At 52.8% G+C, this 17,808-nt stretch overlaps 3 non-coding genes across 3 annotated transcripts; all 3 read left to right on the plus strand.

The window, feature by feature from the left end:
• The first annotated feature begins 4,834 nt into the window (after window positions 1–4,834).
• TRNAS-UGA (transfer RNA serine (anticodon UGA)) lies at window positions 4,835–4,916 on the plus strand. The gene has a single exon. It is a non-coding gene; the product is annotated as a tRNA-Ser (tRNA).
• Window positions 4,917–8,990: 4,074 nt separating this feature from the next.
• TRNAA-AGC (transfer RNA alanine (anticodon AGC)) lies at window positions 8,991–9,063 on the plus strand. Its single transcript has one exon. It is a non-coding gene; the product is annotated as a tRNA-Ala (tRNA).
• A 3,547-nt stretch (window positions 9,064–12,610) lies between these two features.
• TRNAI-AAU (transfer RNA isoleucine (anticodon AAU)) lies at window positions 12,611–12,684 on the plus strand. Its single transcript has one exon. It is a non-coding gene; the product is annotated as a tRNA-Ile (tRNA).
• Window positions 12,685–17,808: the final 5,124 nt, after the last annotated feature.

Here is a 17,808-nt window from a genome sequence, read left to right on the forward strand (position 1 = left end):
ATTTCTCGGGCACTGCCAGTACTGACCACAGCCTCCCCAGTACAATGGTTTTTATACCCTTGTGTCATGGAGTGACACCACCTAATTTTCTAGCCCAGACCTGTCCAAAGAGTCAACCCCCGCTTGGGAGTTAAACTCCACAGGCTTCTCTGCTTGACAGGATCTAAATTCCAGCTGAGCTAAGCAGGCCCAGGTGGGGCTGGCAGGAGTCAGGCCTGGACAGACAGCAAACCTTACCCAGAGGCAGGTGCCACGGCTTAGCTTCTTAAAACAGCTGCCTTGTAAAAATGAGACCCTTGGTTCAACTCCCAGTGGTACCTGGCTGTGGGGCTTTTGGGGCACCTGGTGTTTGCCAGTCTCAGCAGATAGGACATTGGGTCATGTGGATGTGAGATATGATCCACAATGTGCATTCTCCTGGTTTCCATGATGCTGAAAGGGATTTGTTACAGAGCTGCTGACCCCTCAGGGCTCCTGGCTCCTATACGGAGCTCCAGGCATCCTAGATTCAAGTCTGTTGCTGAGTAGTTATTGCATTGCTTCAGGCTGGTCCCTGAGTGTCACCAGCCACCCAGATGCTGGTGGGGTCAGGGGCGTGGTGGTTGGGAGGTTGTTTGTGGCTGTCTGCAAGCCTGGGCTCTCCTCACCTTTGCAATTCTGTGTTTTTTAAGCCTCCACATGGAGTTGTCCTCGTTAGTTGCCTCCTGCTGCAGGTGTCCTGAGGAGGGGGGCTGTGCTGTTCTGAAGCCTGCGACTCCTCCTCCCTCCTGCTTTCACCTGACTTGTCTACCTCTCCTGAGCTGCTTTCCTTTAGCATCATGGAGACAAAGGACAAAGCTGAGTGGAAGTGAAAGGGCCAAACTTGTGGGCATGAGGTGAAGCAGTGAGAAAAGCAATGACTGAGAGTGTGCGCATGAGCTTATCCACTTCGCTTCTGAATCCTGGACTAATCTTGAGCTTCAGAACACCCTCTGGTGAGGAGTTCCACTCGTTGAGTGTGAGTTGTGTGAAAAATGCTTCCTTTTGGTTCTGGGAGATCTGTTGCCTACTAATTTCATTCAGTGATGCTAGTTGTCATGTTGTAAGGAGTAAATAGTGTTTTCATCTTTGTGGTCTTGTCGGGGTGGTGTATTCCGAACCCCTTTTATGTTTCTCAGGGCAGTGTAAACTAGCGGCCACAGTCAATACTCCAAATGCTCTCTGCAGGGCAGCATAGTCTTATGGACAGAATCAAGACAGCAAGGCCCGTAATAGATCGGTGCTTTGGAAGGGTGTATGGGGGTCACAATCACAGACCCCCCACAGCAGGAAGCTGGTTTGTGGTTTAATCACATGGCTGAGCAGGTACAGCCGTCCCTCCAGCTCTGCCAGGATTGTGTTCCCAGCACCATCACATCACTTGAATTTTGCATAAGTTAGGACCCGGCTTTTCTCCCCCAAGAAGGCCCGTTCTGCAGCCGGGAAGCAGCAGGAGCATCTGAGCTCCTGGAGCTCCTTTTGAAAGGTAAGTCCTGGGGTTGTGGGGGCAGCTGGGGCCGTGACAGGGGAGTAGTGGGGTGAAGCCAGGCTGGGTTAGAGCTGCAGATGATGTAGATGAGCCAGGGCCGTGCAGCCCTTCAGGGGATGGAGCTGGATCTGCACATGGCTGGGGTGAGTCAGAGCTGCACAGTGGGTGGTGAGCCAGCGCTATGCAAAGGTTTGAACTGGGACTACACCAGGCTGGGGGAGGTGATCCCGTACCGGGGGAGGGAGAGCGGGATTTTGAGTTGTGCTTAACTCACATTAATGTTACTTACACATTTCAAGGGACTCCTGTACACCCCCAAACCCTCCTGTGCACTGGAAGAAATGGAGCTGTTGGAATTCTTTATTTCAGATGATATCAGGCCTAGACCCTGTGATCTCTGGCCTGTGGAGATGTACTTTTTCCCTAGCTGTGATGGCTGAATGGTTAAGGCATTGCAATAAAAATCCCATAGGGTTTCCTTGTGCACATTCAAATCCTACTCACAGCAAGGTGTATCCTTTAGCCACACCCCTAACCAGCGTAATCCAGCTCCACACCCCTCAGACAGGCTACTCTCCTTACCCTCTACACCCCAGAGAAATCCCCTTTACCTTCCCAGCCAGGGCGGAGAAAGAACACGAGAACAGACATGCGGTGAGGTGCGGCGGCCTGGGATGTGCAGGGGCTTAGAGGAGATGTTCTGGGGCTTCCTTGTAGTTTTAAATGCTGCCAGTGTGACTCAAACCTTCGTGCTTTTCTGCTGTTATAAACTATTCCATCTGGGGAAAACACCCAGTGGGACAAGTCCCGAAGCTGAAACCGTGATGGTATCTCCAGGGGAATGGGAAGGAAACGCTTCTTTAGGAACACAGCTGAACGACTGACCCAGCCCACTCTTTCAGAAGGGCTACGCCTACACTTGGAGAAATCTTTGAAATTGCCGTGCTAATGGCCATTTGGAAGATTTCTTCTGAGGCACTGAAATGTATATTCAGCACCTCATTAAAAAGCTGCCGGCTGCAGCACTTTGCAATTCCCACGTCCTGCTCCCACGTGGCTCCTCCAGAGGGGGGTCCTTTTCAAAAGCACCCTGCCATCTTTGAAATCCCCTTCGTCCATAGAAATAAGTCCAGGAAGCCAACCGTCAGTCCACGAGATCCCCAAAGACCTGCCGCTATTAAGAACTACTGGAAGTGCTCCTCGGGGGGACCCAGCCACGTTGCCCCATCTGAATTTTGACACTTCTGGGGGCCTTGTTCTGGAGTCAGGCCCTTCTCACCTTTAAACCTGTTAAATATTGTTCCATTATTTCAGCAGCAGCAGGGCAGAGCTGGAGGAGTCGGTGCCTGTACTGGTGGCATTTGATCTCACAAAATTGGAATGTCTGGGGGCCACATAATAACCACAAGTAAGATTACAAGCATACGGTCCAGTGCACCACCCAGGCTGTGCCCGCCAGCACCTCCTTCTCGGCTGTGACTTCATTTGACTTAAACCCTTCTGCTCTGAGTGGCGTAGGTCATCTAGAAAAAAGTGGTAGGATCTGAGGGGACACCAGGCAGGAGCCCAAGAGAGTGGGCACAGGACAGCAGGGTGTGAGGGGACTCCTGGCTGGGCACAGGACAATGAGGAGAGAGTGACAGTCTGAGGGGATGCCAGACTGGGGTGCAGGGTGGTAGGGGAGGTGCAGTATTCCTATTCCAGAGATCACAACAGTCCAGCAACTGCCTTTTTATTGTCCAGAAGGATCCCTTGTTTGCTTATGTCCCATAAGCTACCGCGCACAGTTGGTTAGAGGGTGCTTCTAACACTACTAAAGCCATTTCTTCAAGGGCCCTGTGTGTTGCCAGACAACACTTGGGTGTGTGTGGTTTCACGTTTGCCTTTCTTCCAACAAATCACCTGAATTTGGGGTTTGTGGTCTGAGGTGGAATAGCAGCTGACAAATCTGTGGGGTTGCTCATGGGAGTTCTGGCTGGCCAGTGGGGGTGGAAGAGTGGCTGTTGGAATTTGCCTTAGAAAGAAGGAAATCCCAGCCTGGGGTTGTAAGTGGCCTGGGTTTTGAGCAAAGGTCCCTGGGCTGGTTTCTCTACATGTGCCCATGGCTCCTGTCCTATTACACACCATCCTTGCTTTCTCTGACACTGTTGAATGCTCCTTAGAAGAACGTTGTCAGCCTGTGCGTGGTGTCTAGGTGGCAGCATCCTGCTCCTTTCTTTTCTTTGTCTTCCTCAGCAAGGGGAGGATAAAGAAGACCCCACTTGCACTGGACATGAAGTAGACAAGTGAGGAGAACTTGCTGAAGACTCCCTATTGTCCTCCTTTCTACCAGCTGAGCTATTGAAATGCAGCACTTAGCCCTCTGCCCGCTCCTGTAGCTAGTTCAACCCACCCACGTGTTATGACAAGTGCCACCCAGGTGATGGCATTTCAGGAGAGAGGAAGAAGAATCCAGCTGAGATTCTGTGGGACACTGGATATCACACAAGCTCCCCCATTGAACTCAGCAACAAACACAGAACTCATTTCTATCCTGGCAGGGATTTCTGCTTCTATGATTAGTCTGTGACTGAGCATTCCCTGCTCCTATGAGTTCCTGAAAGTGAGAACCTGCAATACCTTTCCACAAGACAGGGAGCAGTTTTGTAATTGATGAACCAAAAACATCAGCCAACAGCCTTGGCCAGATAGACTGTGCTCTCTTTACTGGCTGCAATGGACAGAGAGGCCCAAAGAGAAACAGACCAAAAGGCTTGTAGGACGCAAACTAAAGCTCTGATGGAAAGTGACTCCAGCATGTGACAAGGACACACAGCCAGAGACACAGAATCCCACCCAGCCCAGACCTGCTTTGGGTCACTCCAGGGCACAAGGGCTCACTCCCTGGGATACACTGAGTGCGGGAGCCAACTGGTGGGAGGGACCTGATGACCTCACATCTGTAGGGCAGGTTAACTACATGTCCCTGAGCTCAGCCCATGCTGGAGGGAGCCGGGCAGATTTAGCAGAACACAGTGTCCGATGAGAAGTAGATACGTGTATTTGGGAAAGGGATCCTGAGCGCTGCATCCCAGCCATGTGCTTTGTCCATGGTCCAGACTTCCTCACAAATCCAGCCTCCAGGTCAGAGCTGTTCCTGTTCCCTCCCGGGGGGGTGGGGGGAAGATGTTCAAGGTGCTTTCTTATGCCATTGCACCTGGCTGAGCACAGAGATCCCCAAATCCCCTCAATGGTGGGAGCCAGGTTGCTGTTTGAATTCTGTATTCCCGATGACATTGTCTGATTATTGTCCAGTATCCATGATAACAAAACACTAAAGAACTCAGAGCTGTGATGAGTGAGTGGATAAGGTGTTGGATTTGAAATCCAGTAGGGTTTCCCTGTGCAGGTTTAAATCCTGCTCACAGCAAAGCCTGTCTTTTACCCCAACCCAGGGCAATTCAGCCTGGCACACTCTGTGTGTGTGGCAAATGCAAGAGGCTGGGTCCCTCATCCTGTTTCACAAAGGCTGGCTGTTTCGGGGAAGAAATGCCACAGTTGTGATGTGGTTACTTCTCCAGACACAAGCTGGCTGCTTCCACCTGCTGTGAGCAAAGCTCCAGACAAGTAGGCATCTCTCCCATGCCCCACTCTGCTCTGCATCTGCAATGCTGTCCTGCTCTGCTCTGTCTCTGCCTGCACCCGTCTGCTTCATCCCCCAGTGTCTGCTGGTGTCTGCCTCCACCAGTCCCTGCCCCACCTTCTCCCCCGGGGCCACATCCTGCTCTGCTCAGGCAGGAAATAGTGGCAAGGGCCTGTCCCATGGCCCTCGTAGCCCCACTGACAGTTTAGGGCTGGGGGGAGCCTGAAGTGGGGCAAAGGAACCTCTCCGGGAGAGCCTGACAGCAGGGAGAGGCAGGTGCAAAGGGGACAGAGGGGGTTGTGGGGTGAACAGGGTAAAAGCTGGGATGTGGTTGGCTGAACTGTCTAAGATAGTGTCTTCTGGTCACAGCTGTCTGTGGAGATGGGAGTTCAAGCTGCTGGATGGGGAGGGGTGTGGGCCAGGCCAGTGAGTGGCTGAGGAAAGGGCAGGCCAGGCCCAGTGGAAAATATTGGGGTGACAAGGAGGTTCATAGCTGACTAAATTTTTCATCCCACTTGGTGCAATGCCAGAGTTGGGGGCTGCTGGTGTGGGAAGGTAGCACAGATTAGAAGGACCTCCCCCACTTTATTAACACAGCCTGTTCACTCTGATACCAGGTCAGATGTGACTTTCAGGGTATGGCAAAGTGGGGTGTGAGGGCAGGAAGGTTTGGGCCACAGCAGTGGCCTCCCTCAGAGCAGATGAGGTGAACACAATAGCAAGGCCCCTTTCGGTTTGGTCCATGGGAGGGCTTTGTACCAGTGGGGGATGCAGGCTGATTTCTGGGAGGTTCCTCTAATGCCGAGACTCTGTCCCCACCACTTACTGATGGGAGCCCAGAGAGTCTCTGCTCATTGCAAAATGGCATAAGAAGCACAACATCTGCCTCCCGGAAAGGAGGGCTCAGGAACAGCTTTTCTGTGTGGCCAATTGGATTCAGTGTTGGACTTCGGATGAGGCCATTGATAGTTCAAGTTCCGATATGGTCCTACTCGCTCTTTGCAGCCTTTGCCCACAGATTGCAACCTTCTCCTTGGCTGCTCTGAGCAATGGTTTGGCTCCAGCTGGACTCTGGGAAGCAGTTCTTGGTCAGGCATGAGCCCTGGCTGCTCCCACTGAGCTATTACCTTTCTGGACTTGCCAAAGAAGAGGTGGGGCAATACAGGTTTGTGTGTGGAGCAGTTTCCCTCTTCCAAATGGTGCCTCTCCTTGTGCGGGAGGCAGCAGATTTAATTGCCCCTTTGCAGCTCTGGGGGTTTCTCTGCTTCTCACTAGAAGGGGAGAAACCTCTTGAGGCCACATCTCCTGCCCCACTGCCACACTGAGTCCCATCAGCGGGAGCGGTGACAGAGCTGCGGAGGAGCTGGCTCTGCTTCCTAGTGGGTCTGGATCAGGTGAGGCTGGGGCTTGCCTGGACCCAGCCTCCCAAAGCACAAAGCACAAAGCACAAAGCCAGCCCCCCAGGAGCTCGCACTGCACCACACACCTCCCACATGAAGAGGCAGCAGAAGCACCACCCCAAGTGGCACCTGCCCTCCACAGCAGTCCCAGTGGTTTTCTTTGCTCTCCATTTCCTCCCCAGTTCTGCTGGCCTCAAAGCTCTATTCCTTATAGCTTTCTACTTTTCCAGCCAACAAAGCCCAGCGCAGGCTTGTCATGCCGCTGGTGGGGGAAGATGGTGGAGCTTCAGAGGGGCCCCGTCCCCCTAGTGAAACAGTGGCGAGCTCAATGGGAGGAGATGGCAGGAGGGTTTCAGCCATGGCAGTGGTCTCCCTTAGAGCAACTCAGGTGAACACAACAGCAAGGCCCCTTTGCCTTCATGAAAGGGGAGGGCTTTGAACCAATGGGGGATGCAGGCCAATTACTGGAAAGTTCCCCAAAAGGTGGATACTGGAGGAGGCATTCTGGTGGGCGTCACTTATCCAGCAGGAGGAAAAAGCCCTCACTCAGGTGCACCTGTGGATAAGGAAACCAAAACCCTGGACAGAGAGAGATTTCCAGCAAACCTCTGTGCTACCAGGAGGTCTCACATTGATGTGAACTGAGATAGAAATATTAGGAGTTCTAAATGTAGATAAATAGAGAGATAGATAGCTGTCCATCACACCCTGAGACCTGCCATTTGAATCTTTTCTGGACACCTGTGACTCTTGATAGTTTGGCGCCCTGCACTCCTTGACTAGCCAGATTCTCATGTGCACATTGCTTCTGAGAAAGGTTGAGTTGCCTTTACAGAGAAACAAAACTCTTACCATCTTAAAGTGGTAAAGAGGGGCAGAGCTCAGGGGTGGAGCATTTGACTTCATCTGAATAGGTGCTCCATTTCAGGTGGTTTTCTTGAGGAAAATATATTTTCATCTCCATCTCCAGTACATTCGGGGTTTGCCCTGGATGTCTGAAATGGACTTCAACTCTTAAAATTTTCCTCTGCAAATGTGCCAGCACTGAGGAAATCTGTCCCTCAGCTGAGATCAGTTCCCATCCTGCAAGGCTCAGGTTTCTATTCCCATCAAACACACAAGTGGGGGCTGAAGAAAGGATCAACACGGCAGAGAAAAGTCCCTGACAGATCTCAGCTCCAGAGCACCATGCATTGGCCCAGAGCACCCAAAGCAAGACATGAATGAGCCAGGTTAACCCCAGCCCCACAGCCAGGGGTCAGGAAATTGCCTTGAGAATGAAAGAATGAGCACTCCATGGAGTGACTCCTGCCCCAAAAGAATCATTTATGAGTCATTTCTCATTTGCTGGGGCTCCCACAGAGGACAGAGTGCAGAGAACGAGGGGTTTCTTACCTGGAACACCAGCCTGGCATGTCCCTCTGCTGCTCAGATTGGCCACAAAAAAGAACCTAGATCCAGAACAAACACTGAGAGCAACAAAACACATGAAGAGTTTATCTGAGCTAATTCCCCTCTGGATAAGGAGATGTTTTGCCCCAGCCACCTCACTGTTGAGTCCATATATCCCTGCAGCTCCCCTGACTCCTCTCCTAAGATGACACTTGTAAATCCAGTTCCAATCAGCTGGCTGAGCGGTTTTGACAGTGCTGATAATAACGTCACGGTGACGGTTTCAAGATCTAGGTGAGCCCTAGGGGCATCTTGACTAAGTGGCCTGTCTGCTGTGGATGGGGAGGTTCCAGCACACACAGGGAGTTGTGCAGGTCAAGCCTTGTGGGAGGGCTCTGTGGGAATCCCTGCCTGCATCACAATGCCACTGCCTGGGGTGCTGGTGGTGCTTTCTAACAGCTCTAGCTAGTAAACACACCCAGATGGGGCACTCCGAAAACAGCTCTAGAAATAAATCACACACATGGCCAGTAATTAAAAGCATAAAACTATGCCCCAGAGGCAACCCCTCCTCCCACAGACACTGACTGTCCATGATCTCCTCTGCAGTTCACAGAGCCACCCCTGTTGTGTGTATATCACTTGCCGATGTAGATCAGTGAAACTCGGAGCCCAGGGAGGTGACACAGCCAGAGGAACCTGGCTCAGAGGCCACCAGGCACTGCAAAGCCAGGCTGCCAGGCACCAGCAGCCCCAGGCAGTGGCATTGTGATGCAGGCAGGGATTCCCACAGAGCCCTCCCACAAGGCTGGTACTGCACAGCTGCCTGTGCGTGCTGGAACCTCCCCATCCACAGTCGCCAGGCCACTTCATCAAGATGCCCCAAGGGCTCACATAGAGCTGGAAACTGTCACCATGGCATTATTAGGAGCTGTGTCCAAAGAGCTCAGCCAGCCAGCTGGCAGGAACTGGTTTTACAAGTGTCATCTTAGGAAAGGAGTCAGGGGAGCTGCAGGGACACATGGAGTCAGCAATGAGGTGGTTGGGGCAGAACACCTCCTTTTCTAAAGGGGAATTAGCTCAAATGGCAGAGCGCTTGCTTAGCATGCAAGAGGTAGTGGGATCAATACCCACATTCTCCAATAAAACTCATGTTCCTGTAACTTCCTGCCAAAGGAATGAAGGTCAGCTGCTTTTGGACTCTCCCACCCAGGAAGCTGAAAATGTACATGGGGGTTTGGGGCTGTTTGTGTTGAGCTGTGTGCAATACCACAAGAGAGCACTATCAACATCTTGTCTCCCACCTGGTGGGAAGAGGAAGTGCTCTCACGTGCAGGCTGGATTTGAAAGAGGAAGTCAGGGCCATGGGCTGCCTCAGGTGAGAGAAAGTGGTGATGCACAGGTGAGCCATGTACTGATGAGGAAGATACCCCTGGAGCAGGTAGGAACAAGTTACAGGCAGGTCATTTTGGTGGGCAGGTTTCACACTGCACCTGCAGAAGGTTCTGGAGTTGGGGTGACAGCTGTGGGCTCTGCTCCTGTGGGCTCTGTGTCTGTGGTAGGAGAGCAGCCAGAGCAGCTGCTGCTTCCAAGGCCATGTGCTCTGGGTGAGCTGGGAGCAGGTGTGCTCAGGAGAAGGCAGCAAACTGGGGTCCCTCCATCGGAAGCACATTGCAGCAGGAGGTGAAAGTGTTACTCCTTCACCAAGGAACATGGGCCGTGTTAATGTTGTGCTCAGGGGAAGAGAGGGAGGGGATAGGCAGGGTCTGAGGGGACACCTGGCAGGGGCCTAGGGCAGTGGGTGAGGAGCGGCAGGGTCTGAGGGAATTCCGAGCCAGGGCTCAGGGCTGTGGGGAATGGGAGACACAGTCTGAGGGGGGGATTCCAGGTGGGGGTTCAGGGTGGTGGGGGAGGGGCTGAGGGGATGCCTGTGTGGGATGCTGATCCGTGGGGGAGGGACAGCAATCTCACTCCAGGAACCACACTGTACCTACAGCTGCCTGTTGCTCCTTTCTGAAAGGGCCCTTGTGAGCTCTTTCTCTGTAGCTTGGATAGTTTAGGTGGGTAGCGCATGGTTGTCATAAAAACAAGGGGTGGAGCCCTTGCTTGGCAGTAGACAAGTGCAGGGTGTTCCTCTGTTACCCTTTGCTGGACTTCTATAGGCAGCAATGTCCAAAGACATGAAGGAAGCTGAGTGGCTTCTGGAGACCAGACCAGAGTCTTGCTCAGGAGGCTTCACTCTGCTTTGAAGGGAGGATCCCTGCCCTTTTTTCCCTTCACTCCATTACCCTTCCTAATGCCCCTTCACTGGGGTGCTGATGAGTGACAACCTGACCCGCAGGGCTTGTTATCTTCTGAGCAGCTGCTGCTGTGTCTGTCACAGCCCTGGATTTATAATGGGGTTCTGCACAACAAAGTTATTTCAAAATAACTATCCCAGCCTATCCACAAGGCAACCGCTGCTTTGAAATAATTCAGAAATAAATAGGGGATGGCTTATTTTGAAATGAGTAAACCTCCTTGTACAAGTACAAGTAACAGTAGCTATTTGCAATCAGGGGCTGCTAACACAGGGGCTAGCGCCTAATTTGAAATAGGCCATAGTGTGTCCATTGGCTGCATCTGAAATTAGCTTCCTGTGTGTAGATGCAGTATTAGGAAATCTTGGACTTGCCACTCACTGGTGCTGCAGCTCTCCCAAACACTTCATGCACCCACAGGAATATTGGCACAATACATTAAGGCTGAGACAATTTAGCACTGACGAGGGCAGAACCTTAACCTGGTGTTTTCCCTGTCTCTGTTTTTCCCTCCACCAGCTGGATCAGACTCTGACCCTCCCCACACAGACGCTGCCGTCCAGCGCAGTTAGTCGTGGGAAAGGAGAAAGGGCCAAAGAGGATCCTCCTTGTACTCACGTTCCTCACCATGAATTCTCTCCGCAGCCTCCAGGGCAGAGCTCTCAAGAAGGAGACTCCCTGAGGCAAAGCCCTGGGGGGTCTCTGAGATGGCCCCGGCCCTGCAGCCTGTCCCACCTGGCCATTGTGCTGGACTGTCTGTGAGGTCACCACCTCCCCACCTCCTTTAACCAATCATCTGAGGTTCTTCCAAAGGCCCTTGTGATGTCACAGACACACCCACCAGTGCCCTGCAGGGCTCATGTCCTGCCCCTGGCAGCCCCCTCTGCAAACGCACCCCAAGGGTCTGGAACACAAAAGACGCATAAAAAACACAAAAACCCGAACTCCTCCCATCCTCAGTGTCCTGTGGGATCCTGGCACCGGGGCAGGTGGGGAGAGAGGAGGGGAGATTGGTGGATTCTGACCTGTACACTGCAGAAGGCACAATATGTGAAAGGAGAATTTTAACTCCTCCCGTCCTCAATGTCCTCTGGGCAGCAACTCCAGCTTCCCTCCGGCACAATGTCTGTGCTGGGGAATGGGAAGGTGGTGTTGTGGACAGTCCAACCGTGTGCGTTGGCCGCACAAAGACACATTTCTTTAAAGTGCAACAAGACCATTTTTTTGGTTTAAGAAACAGACTAACACAGTCACCTCCCTATCAGCAAGCAGTGACATCATAAGGTGGCTTAGCTGGCTAACGTACCTGACTAATAAACAGCAGATCATGGATTCAGCTCCTGGTGGTGCCCTGTTGTATGTCTTTCTTAATGTTTCCCTACGTCTGGCTGGGGAGCAGAGAAGACCTCCCCCGGCAATCTCTCTCCCTGCTGGGGAAGGTAAAGGCTGATGGAAAAGGAGTGTTGGAAAGAATCTAGTCACAGCCTGGAGCTCGGGAAAAGGCAGTTGTGATTGGTGTGGGGAAGGTGCTGCTGTGGCTGCCAGAAGAGAGTCTGTGCCTCACAGCTTTGTGGTTCTGGGGAGGCCTGTGCCAGCCAGCTCCTCCAGCACGTTTGTAACACAGACACAATTCCCTGTCGGCAGGAGCTCTGTTCTGCCCTGTCTGCGGGAGCAGCTCCTGCCCTCGACCTGCCGCTGCAGAGACACCCCCCAGCCCTCTCCCTGCACACCATGTGCACACACTAGTGCGTGACTGGGGGCGTCTCACTCCCAGCCACACCCAGCTCTGCCCCCACCCCAGTGGTAATTCACCTCTCACCCCAGCTGTCCCCAGTGCTGACCTGACACACCTGAGATCCCTCTTGTAGCTTCCTTTTGCTTCCTCACCAACACTTCCTAACCCTGCTGAGAAGCAAACCCCCTGCAGTGGACATGAATTGTGCAGGTGGGAGACGTTCTGACACAGCCCCTGGGCAGGGCCAAAGGTTTCAGCTGGTGACTCTGCAGTGCAGAGGGAGGAGGAGTTTGGCTGCCAGCGGGGAGAGGTGGCAGGTGTGAAGGGGAACCCGGGCAGGGCTTGTGGCTGTGGGAGGAGGCAAAAAGGGCAGTGGGGGGGTCGGCAGGGTCTGAGGGGACAAGGGGATCAGGGCACTGGGGAGGGGTGAGAGAGGCAGGATCTGAGGGACCCACTGCAGGGCCCAGAACAGCTGGCAAGGGGCAGCCGGGGCTGGGGGAACTCCAAGCTGGGCTCAGAGCAGTGGGGGATGGGTGAGAGAGTCTGAAAGGGGAGGCCAGGCTGGTGGGGGAGGGGAGAAAATCTCTGTTCAGTGGCCCTGCAGCTGCCTGTTGCTCCTTTCCAAAAAGGCCCCTTGTGAGTTTTTTTGCAGCTGGCCGGCTAGCTCAGTTGGTGAAAGCGTGGTGCTAATAACGCCAAGGTCATGGGTTCAAGCCCCATGCTGGCCCTGGGCAGGTCTTCTCTGCTTTCCTTCTTGTGGCTGCTCTGGGCAGGAGGCCCAAAGAGCTGAAGGAACCGGGCTGAGAGGCTGGCAGGGAGCAAGTGGGAGTCACCACCCCAGGCAGAGGGAAGGGCTGCAGAGGGGGCCTGTGTGAGGTGAGGATCCCCAGATTCCCAACTCTGCAACACACAACTCCCACAGGAAGGAGCAGCAAGGAGCCCTCTGCCAAGGGCACCAGCCCCCTACAGCAGCTCCATTGGCTTTCTCTGCTCCCCATCTCCCCCCAAAGGCCTCCCGGCTTCACAGGCTCCCTCCCTGGACACCTGGTACTGCAGCACCACAGGCCCAGGTAACTCACCAGTGGTGCCAGTCCCTGCCTGCCCTGCTCCTCTTCCTGCCTGAGTTCTGCTTCTTCACTCAGGTCCCCCAGCTGCTGCTCTGGTGGGCAGAGGGCTGGGGAAGGCACAGGAAGGGCCCTTGGGGGTGAGGTGCAGAAGCACAAGGAGCAGGCCCTGGAGGAAGTCCATGATGAGCAGCTTTGGCCATGGGAGCTCAGGAGAGGGGCAGAGAGGTACAGGTGACAGGGTGGGTCTCTGCAGAGGTGGGGTTGGCTGACAGTCCTGGGGGAACGCACCCCCCCGGATGCTGTTTCCCTGCTGCCTTCATGTCTGGGCAGCCCCTGATGCTGTCCCATCTATGTGGTGCTGAGTGCCGCGCATCATCCCCCTGAGAGCCTGGGGAAAACAGCTGTACAGGGTCCACATGCACCTGGACTGGTGGCCCTGTGGGATGCCTGTGGCCACCCCGGGTGGGACCTGAGACTCCCTCCCTGAGCACTAGGGAGGCTGGTGTGCATGACACCTACCTAGGGGTCCCTCCAGGAAGGCAGGGGAGGCACAGCCGGACAGGACCCAGCTGGATGGCCTGGATGGGAGATCAATGACAAGAGCCCCTTCGCTTGAGCCCTTGTCATCGCTGGTGGGGTCGAGTGGCTGTGCTGTCTATGGTCGCCTGGTGCTGGCGAACGACCCCGGGTTCTCCTCGCCCTCGGTCGCTGTCTCTGGCTCAGTGTCCCTGACGGATGTGTTGAGGAAGATGGTGGGAGGTCTGGCCTACTTTGGCCCCAGGAGGCAGTGGAGCTCTTTGTAGTAGGGGTAGCTTGTGGGGGCTGCCCCCGACCGCCCGGCTGCGTCCCAGGCCCTGCAATACCCCTGCCACAGTTCTTTTACATTTGACCGGACCTGGTCCGGTGGGGTGGCCATGGCCAAGCAGCCCCTTTGCCAGCCGCTGGAAGGTGACCGCATTGCGGCAAAGGACCCCCCTTTGTTAGAGGACCTCCTCATCCTTCCAGAGGGAGAGGAGGTCTGGGATCTCGGCTTCTGTCCAGGAGGGGGCTCGATGATTCAGGGCCTGGGCCGCCTCCTGGGACAACTCCCCGCTGTCTTTGTAGGGCCCCTGGGGTGGGCGGGGATCTGGGTGGCTGCCCATAGGTCTGGGTGGTGTGGGGGACTGGCTGTCGGTCGTGGTGGCTGGTGAGCTGGAGAGCAGTGTGGCCTCTCTGCTGACTCCACGCTCTCAGCTTCCTGCCTGAGGGTTTCTGGGAGCCTGCGTCCTCTCAAGTGTGGTCGGACACTAGAACCATAGAGCTCCGTCTGTGCTGTGAGCGTCGCCGCCTGCCGGCTGATTGCCGCCGTGAAGGACTCTCCCTTTTGAATGAGCGGGCCGTGGAGCGTCTACACTTGATCTCTTTCGAAGGAGGGCGCTGTTCCCATCCCGGGAATGGAGGACCGACTTCGAAAGAACACAGGAGTTCTTTCAAACTTACTTTCGAAAGGGCGCAGGGTGCGTGTGGACGCTCTACGACTTCTTTTGAAAGAGCTCGGTCTTCCAATTCTAATTTTGAATGTACTTGCTAGTGTAGACGCGACCTTAGGGGCAGCGTGGAGCTAGAGCAGGCAGGGAGCCTGTTTTATGCCCGTTGTGCTGCTGAGTGGGAACTGTCTCGAGATATTCATCTCCAGGCTGTTTGCACCACAAACATGTAGGATCCACAGCAACCCCTGGACAAGAGCTTAAGACCTTCTGCACACACTCCCAAGCCCCTCTCCAAAACCTGTCCCAATGTGCAAGGGGCTGCTCTATGGATTGTCTGCTAAGCCACCTCTCTGGCTGAGTCATCTGAACCCCACCCACTCAGGCCCTCTGCACCCTGCTGAACACTGCAGCCTTCGGTTTCAATCCCTGCCTGCCCACACTGTGTCTGGGAACAGGAGGTGGTTGGCTAATGTTGGTGGCCAGCAACAGCCTGCAGCTGTTAGCTGTCTTTTATTCTGGGCAGGCAAGAAAAAAACAACTTATTTCCAGCTACAGAGGAGGGTGAGGAGAAAAGAAATTCCTGCCTGACCTTTTGCTTCCTTAAGCAGCCTTCCTGCCTTCCTGCCTGACCTTTTGCTTCCTTGAGCAGCCTTCCCCTGTGTGACTCATAGGGGGAGGGCCTGAGAGAGGCTACCAGGCTTTAAGAGCCAGAGACAGGAGCGACCAGGGGAGCAAAGCGGACAGGGAGCTGCTTACAGGGGGAGTTTAAGAGGGAGTCGAGGATTGTCCGACCCTCAGACTACTATCCCATGCTTCTCATCCATGTGGGCACTAATGATACTGTGAGGTGTAATGCTGAGCAGGTCAAGAGTGACTACAGGGCTCTGGGGGCACGGGTGAAGGGGTTTGAGGTGCAGGTGGTATTCTCTTCAATCCTTCCTGTTGTGGGTAGGGGCCCGGGCAGAGACAGGTTCATCCTAGAGGTGAATGCCTGGCTGCGCGGATGGTGTCGCCAGGAAGGCTTTGGTTTCTTCCACCACGGGATGCTATTTCAGGAAGGACTGCTAGGCAGAGATGGCGTTCACCTTTCAAGGAGGGGAAAGACTATATTCGGACACAGACTTGCTAACCTGGTGAGGAGGGCTTTAAATTAGGTTTGCCGGGGACAGGGGAGCAAAGCCCGCAGGTAAGTGGAGAACATGGAAACCTGGGAGATGGGTCGGAAGTAGGAGGGAGCATGGGCAACAATGTCAGAGTAAAAAGAGGGCCAGGAAAAAACTGGGGAGCAAGTTGAAATCAATATCTGAGATGCCTATATACCAATGCAAGAAGTATGGGTAATAAGCAGGAAGAACTGGAAGCGCTAATAAATAAATACAACTATGATATCATTGGCATCACAGAAACTTGGTGGGATAATACACGATTGGAATGTTGGTATTGAAGGCTACAGCCTGGTTAGGAAAGACAGACAGGGAAAAAAGGGGGGAGGTGTTGCCTTATGTATAAAAAATGTACACACTTGGACTGAGGTGGAGATGGACATAGGAGATGGACGTGTTGAGAGTCTGTGGGTTAGTTTAAGAGGGGTAAAAAACAAGGGTGATGTCCTGTTAGGAGTCTACTACAGGCCACCTAACCAGGTGGAAGAGGTGGATGATGCTTTTTTTAAGCAACTAACAAAATCATCCAGAGCCCAGGATTTGGTGGTGATGGGGGACTTTAACTATCCAGATATATGCTGGGACACTAATACAGCGGGGCACAGACTATCCAATAAGTTCTTCGACTGCATTGGAGACAATTTTTTATTCCAAAAAGTTGAAAAAGCCACCAGGGGAGAAACTGTTCTGGATTTGATTTTGACAAATAAGGAGGACTTGGTCGAGAATTGGAAGGTGGGAGGCTGCTTGGGTGAAAGTGATCATGAAATCATAGAATTCATAATTCTAAGGACTGGTAGGAGAGAAAATAGCAAAATAGAGATGATGGATTTCAGGAAGGCAGATTTTGGTAAACTCAGAGAGCTGGTAGGTAAGATCCCATGGGAGGAAAAACTGAGGGGAAAAACAACTGAGGAGAGTTGGCAGTTTTTCAAAGAGACATTATTAAGGGCCCAAAAACAAGCTATTCCCCTATGTAGGAAAGATAGTAAATATGGGCAAAGACCGCCTTGGCTTAACAAGGAGATCCTGCATGATCTCAAACTAAAAAAGGAATCCTATAAAAAATGGAAACTGGGACAAATTACAAAGAATGAACACAGGCAAATAACACAGGAATGCAGGAGTAAAATTAGAAGGGCTAAGGCACAAAATGAGCTCCAACTAGCTACAGGCATAAAGGGTAACAAGAAGGCCTTTTACAAATATATTAGAAACAAGAGGAAGACCAAGGACAGGGTAGGGCCATTGCTCAGTGAGGAGGGAGAAACAGTAATGGGGAACTTGGAAATGGCAGAGATGCTTAATGACTTCTTTGTTTCGGTCTTCACAGAGAAATCTGAAGGAATGCCTGACATAGTGAATGCTGGTGGAAAAGGGGTAGAGTTAGTTTTTGAAATAAAAAAAGAATAAGTTAAAAACCATTTGGAAAAATTAGATGTCTGCAAGTCACCAGGGCCTGATGAAATGCATCCTAGAATCCTCAAGGAGCTGATAGAAGAGGGAGCTGAGCCGTTAGCTCTCATTTTTGGAAAGTCATGGGAGACAGGAGAGATTCGAGAAGACTGGAAGAGGGCAAATATAGTGCCCATCTACAAAAAGGGGAATAAGAACAACCCAGGAAATTACAGGCCAGTAAGCTTAACTTCTGTGCCAGGAAAGAAAATGGAGCAGGTAGTTAAGGAAGTCATCTGCAAGCACTTGGAAGGTAGGAAAGTGATAGGGAACAGCCAGCATGGTTTTGTTAAAAACAAAGCATGTCAAACCAACCTGATAGCTTTTTTTGACACGATAACGAGACTCGTAGATAAGGGAGAAGCAGTGGATGTGGTATACCTAGACTTTAGTAAAGCATTTGATACGGTCTCGCATAATATTCTTATCGACAAACTAGGCAAGTCCAACTTAAATCGTGCTGCAATAAGGTGGGTGCACAACTGGCTGGCTAATCGCACCCAGAGAGTAGTTGTTAATGGTGCTCAATCCTGCTGGAAAAGCATAACAAGTGGGGTTCCGCAAGGGTCTGTTTTGGGAGCAGTTCTGTTCAATATCTTCATTAATGATTTGGATATTGACATAGAAAGTACGCTTATTAAGTTTGCAGATGATACCAAGCTGGGAGGGGTTGCAACTACCTTGGAGGATAGGGTCAT

The sequence above is a fragment of the Carettochelys insculpta genome, chromosome 7 (genome assembly GCF_033958435.1).
Source record: "Carettochelys insculpta isolate YL-2023 chromosome 7, ASM3395843v1, whole genome shotgun sequence".
Classification (NCBI taxonomy): domain Eukaryota; kingdom Metazoa; phylum Chordata; order Testudines; family Carettochelyidae; genus Carettochelys; species Carettochelys insculpta.